This window comes from Barbus barbus, assembly GCF_936440315.1.
Source record: "Barbus barbus genome assembly, chromosome: 16".
NCBI lineage: Eukaryota > Metazoa > Chordata > Actinopteri > Cypriniformes > Cyprinidae > Barbus > Barbus barbus.
The window spans coordinates 23,364,076-23,375,333 of NC_136744.1; the positions used below are offsets into that span (position 1 = coordinate 23,364,076).

At 37.1% G+C, this 11,258-nt stretch overlaps 1 pseudogene across 1 annotated transcript; it reads right to left on the bottom strand.

Annotated features, from left to right (window-relative positions):
- Nucleotides 1-4,069: 4,069 nt before the first annotated feature.
- Nucleotides 4,070-8,748, bottom strand: LOC306881993 (snRNA-activating protein complex subunit 1-like; annotated as a pseudogene). The gene is made up of 8 exons (XR_013785912.1): nt 8,618-8,748; nt 8,138-8,290; nt 7,653-7,793; nt 6,798-6,900; nt 6,270-6,417; nt 4,501-4,811; nt 4,291-4,341; nt 4,070-4,167 (listed from the first exon to the last, which is right to left on the bottom strand). The product of XR_013785912.1 is annotated as an snRNA-activating protein complex subunit 1-like (transcript).
- Nucleotides 8,749-11,258: the final 2,510 nt, after the last annotated feature.

Consider the following 11,258-nt stretch of genomic DNA (forward strand, 5'->3'; position numbering starts at 1 on the left):
CAACAACTAACAATTTTGCCAACAAGTTTGATCGAATATTAGTGTACTTGTTTACCAACAGTGAGACAAGACCATGCCTTAGATCAGGGGTTGATCCTGGAGGGCCGGTGTCCTGCAGAGTTTAGCTCCAACCCTAATTAAACACACCTGAAGCAGCTAATCAAGCTCTTATAGGCATACTAGAAACTTCCATGCAGGTGTGTTGAGGCAAGCTGGAGCTAAACTCTGCAGGACACCGGCCCTCCAGGACCGAGTTTGGACAGCCCTGAGTTAGGTTTTTAGTTTTCCAGTTTTTTTTCAGGGTTGGAGCTAAAACTCTGCAGAAGAGTAGCCCTCAATGATCAATGTTCCCTACCCCTGCCTTAGATGAAATATAAGACATGTAAAAAAAATAATTGTGGGTATTTTAGAAACATAAACTACTAGCTATAAACAAAACATTTTTGAAAAAATACTAAAATTATTGAATTCTTCTGTGATATGTAAAAATGTTATAGGAGAAAGTAAATAAAGCAGTGTGTTCACACATAGCATACAAATATGAGTCAGTTGAATCATGAAGAACAACACTGAATAGTTTAAGATTTACTGAAAATAAATGACTATAAATCTTCTCTCAGTTCATACAAAGCTGCAGCAATTAGCTGCTAAAAATAAGTATAACATTTTTAAAAGCATTGTTATATTGTAAGCATAATTCTCTATCAATCTCCAGGGGGCTGTTTCATAAAACAGGTTTACCAAACAAGCCAGGCTTATTTCAGTTAGTCTGACTTATTTTGAACCAAATCAATTGACAATAAGTCAGGGTAACTTAAACCTGGCTTATTTGGTAAACTTGTTTTATGAAACAGGCCCCAGAAAAGAAAGAAGTCGAAAACACTATGAATTCGCAAAAATTTAGCAAACAGCGACTCTGACCCTACACTGCTTACGTGTCTCGTGTTCCCAGCATGCACAGAGAGAAATAAATCTAATCTTTATGTGCAATCAGTAACTATGATTTGGATGTATTAAATTCATCTTAAAAGCTACGGCCTATTAGGTGCAAACTACATCAGTCTTCACTGTGCTGCAGATTTAAATGATCAGGCGACTCCACACTTTGGCTGAGGCACGAATGAGCAAGGGACAGAAATGCTAGGATTGAAAGTGATAAAACATTGATTAAAATCAAGCAGCTGATTGAGTACATCAATAAAACCTTCAGGTTAGAAAGAACTAGACCACATGCATATAAAAGACCACACAACTCTCTTTTCTCAGTGTGTGAGAGATGTATTAGCTGGCATGAAAACAATAGAAAGAAAGTGGACTTGTATAAAAACAAAAGAAAAACAGGGAAAGCCAAACATTCTGAATTATAAAATCATTACCATAATTTAAAACAACAAAATATACTTAAAAAAACTATCCATTTTAAATAGCTGCTTAATAACATGTTAATGTAAGAACTATCAAAGAACAGTAAACAAATAGCTTTTTTTTAATATAAACAATTGTCTAAAATGTATATCTATTACATATTCTGATGCCAAATGCTAAAAAAAAAAAAAAAAAAAAGCTGTCTTAAAAGCAACTTACATTCACTGCCCTTTTAACCCAAAAGCAGCAATGTTTAAAATGACATAAAACAAATCAAATAAAACTGGAGCTCAAAGCACAAATCACACTAGCTTTTAACACTGGGCGGCCCGCCAATCACACTCCATCCAGATGGTGCTGCTTAATACTAAGTGGGATCGCTGCTCTTGTCGGGGTTCCAGTTGAATTTTTTCTTCTTTTTTTCTAGGGAATTAAAATGAAAAGACAAAAAGTGAAGTTCTTGCATCAAACAGGCTCTTCTTTCATTATTAGTTAGCATGATATAATGACCCAAGGGTATCTGCAGGGTTTTAAAATCCAATTTGAGGCTTGTAAACACCTGCACATATAAATTACATGGGCAAAATGACTCTAAAATGATGATTTAAACAACTTTACAGTTTAAATAATACTGGTTTTGATAAAAAACAAAAAGTTATAGAATGATAAACCTCAGATTTGAGCCCTTAAACCATTTTAGGTAAAAGGGTGATATTTATATTCATTTAAAAAAATATTTTATATATAAGTGTTGTCAAACGATTAATTGCATTCAAAAGAAAAGTTTTTGTTTACATAATATATGTGTGTACTGTGTGTATTATGTATACATTTTGAAAATATATACATTTATATATTTATAAATATATTCCTCAAATATAATTTTTTTTTAACATTTGTATGCTGCTTTTTTCTGGATTTTTTGTTTGATACTCTGTCCCTATCAGTTAAAATAAACCTACCATAAAAATGATGAACTTTTCTTTTTTTAAGTGGAAAAACTTACAAAATCAGGAGGGGATCAAATAATTATTTTTACCCAGTGTATGTATGTATGTATGCTTCTCTGTTCACCTCACTCATTTTCTACAGGGTTCAGGTCAGAGGACTGGAATGGCCATAGCAGAAGTTTTTGGTTTTGTGCTCAGTGACCCATTTCGGTGTTGTTTTTGAGGTTTGTGTTTGGATTATTGTACGGTTGGAAGATCCAAACATGGCCAATTATAATATTTCTAACAGAGTCAGTCACTTGTAGATTTTTTATCTGTTGGTATTTGATAGAATCCATGATGCCATGTGTCTGAACAAGATGTCCAGGACCTCCAGCAGAAATATAATATAAATAAAAATATGTCCCTGTGTTCACCAAACCCATCTTGAGTGTTTGCTGCTAAAAAGCTCATTTTTTAGTTTCATGTGACCATAGAAGCCAGTCCCATTTGAAGTTCTAGTCGTGTCTGATAACTGAATATGCTGGAGTTTGTTTTTGGATGAGCTAGGAGAATTTTTCTTGAAACCCAAACAACATGTGATGTGGGTGCTGTTTGACAATTTTTTTTAAGGTTTTCTGACCCCGAGACTCAACTATTTTCTGCAATTCTCCAGCTGTGGTCCTTGGAGAGTCTTTAGCCACTCAAACTCTCCACCTCACTGTGCATTAGGACGATATAGACACATGTTCTCTTCCAGGCAGTTTCTTAACATTTTATGTTGATTGGAAATTCTTAATTATTGCCCTGATGGTGGGAATGGGAATTTTCACTGCTCTTTTCTTAAAGCCACTTCACTAATTTGTGACGCTCAATTATCTTTTGTTGCACATCAGAAATATATTGTTTGGTTTTTCTCATTGTGATGGATGATTAAGGGAATTTGGGCTTTGTTTTCCCTCCTATTTATATTTCTGTGAAACAGGAAGCCATGGCTGGATAATATCATGTTCATAATCCCCCTGGAGTGCTCAAAATTGTGAATATGAATGGGAATATACTTCAGAGATATTTTACTCATAAGAATTTCTAGGGGTACCAATAATTGTATCCAACGTGTATTTGAGAAAAAAAACATTTCATAATGATATTTCCCACCATTTTAAATTCTTATTATCCAATGAAAGGTTAGATTTTTGTGAAATTACAAAAAAAGATCAAAAGGAGTAACAATGTAGATTAATTTTCACAGCCTTCTTTGATCATATTTACCAAGGGTGCCGATATTTTTGGCCATGACTGTGTGTGTGTGTGTGTGTGTGTGTGTGTATATATATATATATATATTGGTCAATTTTATTGTAGATTTGAACAAAAACAGCTGACGGCCTGAAAGAAAACGTGAATCCATTCAATGTGCTGTATTCATTGATTGCAAACTGTTCTGTGCCCTTGAGCTTGTAGAACGTGCAACATTCCTGTTTATTTAGAAAAGTGCAAATTGAATTAAATCATAGCCTTTGGAAATTTAATAATCACATTAAGACACATTAATAGACGAAGTAATCCCATCTGTTAGCTTACCTGGTTCCATCCCTTCTTTCACTGCACTCAAACACCACAGCCGGGTTAAATTTGAGCCCTCACTCTCATTTCCTATCATATAAAAATGGCTATAATCAATCAATGCAAACCAAACTGTAACTAGGTGAGTTTATCTGGGTGGGCAGGTCTTACCTTGAGTTTTGAAGCGTAACTGAGTTCGCGTTTTAAGTGATGGGAATCTTTTCTTTTTTGATGGCACATTTGGTGAAATGTCTGGTCCAGCTGCTGGGATCAGTTCTGTCTGTCTGTGACGTCGGGCCTTGGAAGCCTAACAGTGAAATGATGGAAAACAGTGCAATTACTTGCACAGTCTTATTCGTATTATGCTTAATCTATCTATATACAGTTTTAACAAACAATCTGACCAGTCTTTTATGCTTTCTATATTTACCTCTATAACTTGTCCATATGATTTGGATTTGATTGACGCTAACAGCTGGCACTTTGGGTGGAAAAAAAGAACACCGTAAATGACACACCTCTCTGGTAAAACAAAAGTACTGCAACATCACAAGATTGTTACACTGCTGCAGTATGGATTGAAGCCCTGTGTAGTATTAAAGAGACAGATATGAATATTAATTTTAACTTAATCTCTTACTTCTTGATTTGGGGAAGTCGTGGCCTAATGGTTAGAGAGTCGGACTCGTAATCCAAAGGTTGCAGGTTCGAGTCTCAGGCCGGCAGGGATTGTAGGTGGGTGGAGTGAATGTCCAGCGCTCTCTCCACCCTCAATACCACGACTGAGGTGCCCTTGAGCAAGGCACCGAACCCCCAACTGCTCCCCAGGCGCCCTAGCATAAATGGCTGCCCACTGCTCCGTGTGCGTTTGCGCATGTTGGATGGGTTAAATGCAGAGCACTTCACACTCACACTTGAAGGTTCCTCTCCAGCATCCTGCTGCTCAGATGTCTGAAAAAACAAACAAGCACAAGCAAAACATATATCATGCTTTAGACACACACACACATATACTTTCTATATACAAATTCAGGAATAAGTTCAGGATTAAGTGCCATCACGCATGTAGTAGTTTTGCACAAGATGTGTTTTAATTTTTGGAAATCTCTCAAGTATTAAACTCACCAAGATGTAAATGTAATGTAAAATATTTAAGATTTACACAATCTTTTTTCTTAGTTACATTTCTTAATGCTAGTAATGCTGAAAACCGTGAACAAAGTTGAAAAGGACAGCATTTATTTGAAACAGAAATCTTTTGTTATATTATAAATGTCTTTACTGTCACTTTTGATCAGTTTAAAGTAGGGATGCTGATATTATCGAACTGATATCGATAATCGGCCGATAATGGCTTTAAATGTAAATATCGGCACTGGCCCGATATGAAATATTATGCCGATATGTCTTGCCGATAAGTGGAATACATTAACTCATGTGCTCAGGGTGTGCTAGTGATTAGATCACGTCAGCATTGTGGCTCATTTTTGAAGCAAAGTTTTGTCTGAATGATGATTAGATTCACTTTTGGATTGCTTCATTTAATCTGTGAAAGCACTTACAGAATGACGCGTTAGGTGTAACAGTAATAGCACGGGTCCTAAAGCCCGTTCGGTAAGGAGTTTTAATCTGTAGGGGGCGCTGTTGGCCTACACAAATAACATTTAGACTGTGTTTCTGATTAAAGTAGTAATTTGTCATAAAATAATGTGTATGTTTTGATTTAAAGGTCTGAAGCTAGCTTACATGAAAAAAAAATTACAAACATGACACTTGTAAATTAAATTTAATTTTAGATATACGGAGTTAATCATTAATGTGTAATATGTTTTATTTTTAAATAAATCATAAGCTCTAAAAGATTTGCTTTTGCTTTAGACCATCAACAAATGTTAATGTTAATCTTAAAACAAAATGTTTGGGTTAACACTGCATCTTTCTGGGGGGAAAAAATGCAGCGATTGATATATAGTTTATTTATAGTTATTGTCAAAGCTTCAATATACAATCAAAAAACCTTCATTATTGTTTATTTAATTCTAACAAATAAGTTCTTATTAAAAAACTAACCAAAATTAAAAATATTCTGCTTATAATTTCTGCACAGGAGAGACTTTTTTTTTTTTTTTTTTCCAAACAAAAGGAAATATGTGACCCGTGCTGGCAAAATGAGTCGGAAGTCATTTTGCCAGCACGGGTCACATATATCGGTATTGGCCAAAATTACTTGGAAAATATTGGCATATTGGATATCGGCAAAAATCCAATATCATGCATCCCTAGTTTAAAGCATTCTTAATTACTTCATTCATTTCTTTTAAAAACAAACAAAAATTAGTTCCTAAAGATACTAGCTCCTCAACAATAAACAATAATACAACATAGATTTATAAACACAAATAAACTTACTGCACGATTCACCTGCCAGCTGGAATAAGTGAGGACGGCACTGTTTAATTTGGGAACCAGGATTTGTTGTACAATATTCAGGTTTGGGTCTGGCTCGGTGAAAATGGCTTTCTTCACACCTTCATAATGCTCATGGATTTGCAATTTCCTAAGGCCCGGAAAAATACAAACGGACTTGTTAACCAAAACAGCCTTCCCATCTACAAGCAACTCCCATTTGCATTTAAAACTCAAAATCACAAATTAGATGCAGTTTCTACAGGCTGACTTTTAGTGAAAATTTTGTTTTGTTATAGCCATAATTCATTAAGATCAATATTTAAATCATGCCTTTAACTGATCAGTGACATGACCAACATGTGACACAACATATGTCAAACCTGGCTCATGTTTAGCACTGAGTTTAAACGTAAAAGAGCAGTTATAAAAAGCTTTCACACATTCAGAAATGTATTTAAACAAAACAAATGCTGGAGGAGATACATTTTAATACAAAATGAAGCTCATGAAGCTGTTATGTTGAATCACCTCTAGTACATCTGTGGTGACGAGTTCCTGAGGACGTGATGGCGGATCAACAAACTCTTCACAGATTTTCCTTTTCATCTTCCCTCTTTATCCTGAAATTGAGCTGTGAACATGTGCAATGAGAACCTTTGCCTGAGTTCAGAAACCTCAGGTTAAATCAGTTTGTTCACGTCAGAATGAACACACACCGCAAAGAAAAAAAACGCTGCTTAATAATGTCAACATGTAACATCATTCTTCTCCTACATGATATATCCTAGTGAAACAAGATATTCAGTGTAGGTTGGTACTTTATCCACATGAAACAGACTAATTCATCAAAGTGACTGAAAAAAGGACTTAAACTAAGAGGGTTTAATAACAACACAATGCATTATAAGCTTGATGACTTTGTAAATCAGGGGTGTCAAACTCAGTTCCTGGAGGGCCACAGCCCTGCAGTTTAGATTAAATCTTAATTAAACACACCTGATCTAACTAATCAAGTCATTTAGGCTTATTTGAAAACTACAAGGTATGTGTGATGGCGCAGGGTTGGAACTAAACTATGCAGGGCTGTGGCCCTCCAGGAATTGAGTTTGACACCCCTGTTGTAAATGGTCATCTTGCACTAAAGACACATGACAAATGAAAACAATAGGTGTTCTAAAACCGTCTAAAAATATCAATCATGTTTGATATCCTCCAACTGGATGGAATAATAGTCTGAAAGAAATTTGGGTTTGAGTTGATTCTTCCAGACTGCAAATCACAGCTAAATTCTGGGCTGAAAGTTGTGTAGTGTATTCAAGCCTTTAGTTAACACCGTGACTTGCAACCAGTTTAGATACACGTGCACTGAGCTTATTAACCTACCGGTGTGGGCATGGCAGTGAAGTAGAAAGCTTTATCTGACAAGAGCTTTCTGAAGACATAAACCACATCGTAATGTTGAGCATTCACTGCATCCTTCTGAAACGGCATAACATCCTTCCAGTCCTTCAGAGCAACGCGGATCTACAAAGCAGAACATTCACAAAGAAACAGACAACCGGTCAAAACAATTGAGAAAAAAAATCTTCATTTACTCTTATGTCATTCAAAACCTGTATGACTTTCTTTGGAACATAAAGAAGATATCTTGATGTTTTGTCCATACAATAAAAGCCAACAAGATCCGAAACAAACCTAAAATATCTTGTGTTCCACAGAATAAAAAAATTCATACAGGTTTTGGTATGACATGGGAGTGAATAACCCCAGGTCCTAGTAACAGAACACAACAACTCTAAACAGAAACACTAAAACAAACAGTGACCCAGAAGACTGACAGAATGATTAGATGCTGGGTGACAGCACACCTTCTCTCTGGGAGCGGCGAGTTGTGTGTTGAAGAGGCCGTACAGCAGATAAAGGGCCCCCACTCTGATCTGGAACGTGTAGGGAGGAAAGAAGCATGGAGACACCACAGACAGAATCAGACGAGCGAAGCGCCTTCTATCATCTGTTTTCCACTGCAGAGAGGAGGAGAGAGAAAGAAATTACTTTATAAACATAATAGGGGATGGGGGGGGGGGGGGCTCATACAAGATCATATTTGGGGGTCCGTGCATGGTATCTACAACACTGAAAACCCCTGCACTAAAGCATCCATACACACAATGAAAGCTGTGTAAAAAGATGCCAGTAATGTTCATAATAATAATAATATACAAGAATACTTTCAGATATACAGAGTTTTTTAAGCCTATGTTCTTAATATATTTATCTTATGTGATGATTCTAATCTCATTTAATTCGTATTAGCATGAAACTGTCCCTGGCATCGATGTCAAACTCACTGGAAGATGCTGCTGAAGTCCATCTCTCTCCAGATCTCTACAAACTGCTCGTACCGAACTGACTCGGTCGCCTGTAAACGACCCAGGAGTTCACCACAGTCTGTTTCTACCGGTTCCCTGAAATGATCCATCCGGCCCCGTAATCACCACAAAGACTTCATTGCTAATGTTTTAAAATTAGATAAAATAGCATTGTTGTTTGTGTTCTCGTCTCGCTCACATGCTGCTGTTTAATAAGAGGATTAAAGTGTTCTACTGCCATCTAGTGTTTCGGATGTATGAAAAGTGCCAGTGTCCCAAACGCAGAGGTAGAAACAGGACTTGCAGTTCCACCTGTGGTCTATTATCAGAGGATGTTTAAAGATTCGGGGCCTGTGCCATGAAGCCGGTTTAGCTGGTTAGCTACGTTTCAGTTTAGTTTGCACCAATCCTGGATTTTAGGTACCATGAAAGTGGCTTGGTTCAAAGCTGTGTTCGTTGCCATAGTAACTTACACTCCACTGATAACCTGCTCCGGGGCAGGCTATGTTCTGAGCCTCAAACTGAAATTGGACCAATCAGATGTGAACACATGTCTGACACAAAAAAGTCACTTCCCCAGTTTGTCTTGCTCCAAATTAAAGGTCACTAGTACTAAAAAAAAATGTCTGGCTTTAATTATAATTACTTAGAGTTATTTTCTATGATTTATATAATTATTAATCCATTACACACAAGCAATTTTAGTTTAACAGTTATTATAACTAATTTATTTTAAATTAATATTAATAAATACAGATCGTATGTAATATAAATAAGTTGTAGAATCAGATAATGCTTTAAAAATGACTACGTGACCTTAGAAAATATAGAACGGGACTCTCAAAGCCTTGACATCCGGGTTAGAGGGCTGCATTGGGATTGGGACCCGCCGGGTCCCGCGGGACCCAACGCAAATCTCGCGGGAGCGGGCGGTTTGAACTTTGCTGCGGGCGGGAATGGGCGGCTAAAAAAAAACACTGCGGGATCGGGAGGTAACCTAGCGACATGATGTCATTGTCAACAAAATCAAAGTACTTGAAGTCTAAAGAAACGCGCGGTAGCCTAAGCGTTTTAGATGTCCCCGATAGCCCAGGCTATATTCATCTTCCCTACCAGTGCGTCAGAATACATGCAGGTCAGGGAAAGGAACAAACATGAATCTCTTTAATAATAGCAATACAATACTTTTTTTTTTTTTCCTGCGGGACGGGAGAAGACACAAAATCAATGCATCTCTATTATCGTGCGGGAATAAATTCTCAGAGTTTTGCGGGCGCGGGCGGGAGTGGACATACATATTGCGGGTGCGGGCGGGAGTGTAACACACACGTTGCGGGAGCGGGCGGTAATGGTCAGAAATTCGGCGGGCGCGGGCGGGAGCGGGATGAAGAAAACAGTCCCGCGCAGGGCTCTAATCCGGGTATCCGGGAGATAAATCAGTAATTTCGAGTAAAATCACAGGCTTTGTTTATCCCGTGCGAATGCACCACACGAAATTCAGATGTGGGGGGTAAATTCAAAATCACACATGGTCCCCAGATAATACTAATCCCGTGCGAATAGGGCTAAAGAAAGTTGATGATCAGCATCATGGTACCAACAAAGCCAGATTGGAGTGGTTTGGTTTTGTCAACTCGAAACTAATCCTGTAACTCTGAATTTGTTCATCTACCATCATGGTACAGGCCATCGGTCGATATAATACAGTAAATTCTGTAGCCATATACAATTACTCTAAATGATTACTTCTCGGGAGACAACTCAAAGCCAAAAGTTAGCCTATAGTTATACATTTTCATAAGGGTTATTTTCACACGAATTTGCTAAAGATTGAAGTAATCATGCTAATAGCATGTACTAACGATTCTATTAATGATTGTCAAAGAGCAATTCGTAAAAAATATCATTTTACAAAGTGAGAGATAATCAAAAACAAGTCTGACATCTGTAGGTAAGCTAACACTAGCCTAATTCAAAAGTAGATAAATTAGCTTGGTGACACACTCAAGAAAATTGTCTTAATAACAGAAGCTGGAGGCTATTGTTTTCAAAACAAACGTTCAGGAAAACATGATGATTATGCAAAACTGCCTGCTGGATGGTAACCCAGCATATTTGCATCTTAGAGATGTCTATATGATGCGTGTGTTTACATTGTTATGATTTAAAATCATTGGTTTTTGCAGACGTGTGTGCTATCTGGGAAAAAAGAATTTTCATTTTCACTCTTAAACATTGCCGTATTTTACAGCGTGCCTGCATCAGCATAGTGCCATTTCTGTGCTTTTGTTTGGAAGACACATCCTTCACTGGGTGGAGGGTAGGGCAGGTATACGTAGCCTATATAGGGCATTGCGACATTATTACCTTATTACTAAATACCTAATGTTATTGTCCTACTAGTATGTGCATTTAAGCATTGGATCTTGTCAACCGCCATTTTTTCTGTTTTCTTCCCATATCTGTAATTGCTTGCACTGGTGACACATACAATATAAATGCTTTCCATTAAGCGCAAGCATTTTAAAACTGCTCCTAAACATTAAAACCAACCACAGTTTGGTTTGTGGATTGCATCAGAAGATCTTCAAGGATTTCTAAACACAACTTCTTGAGGAGA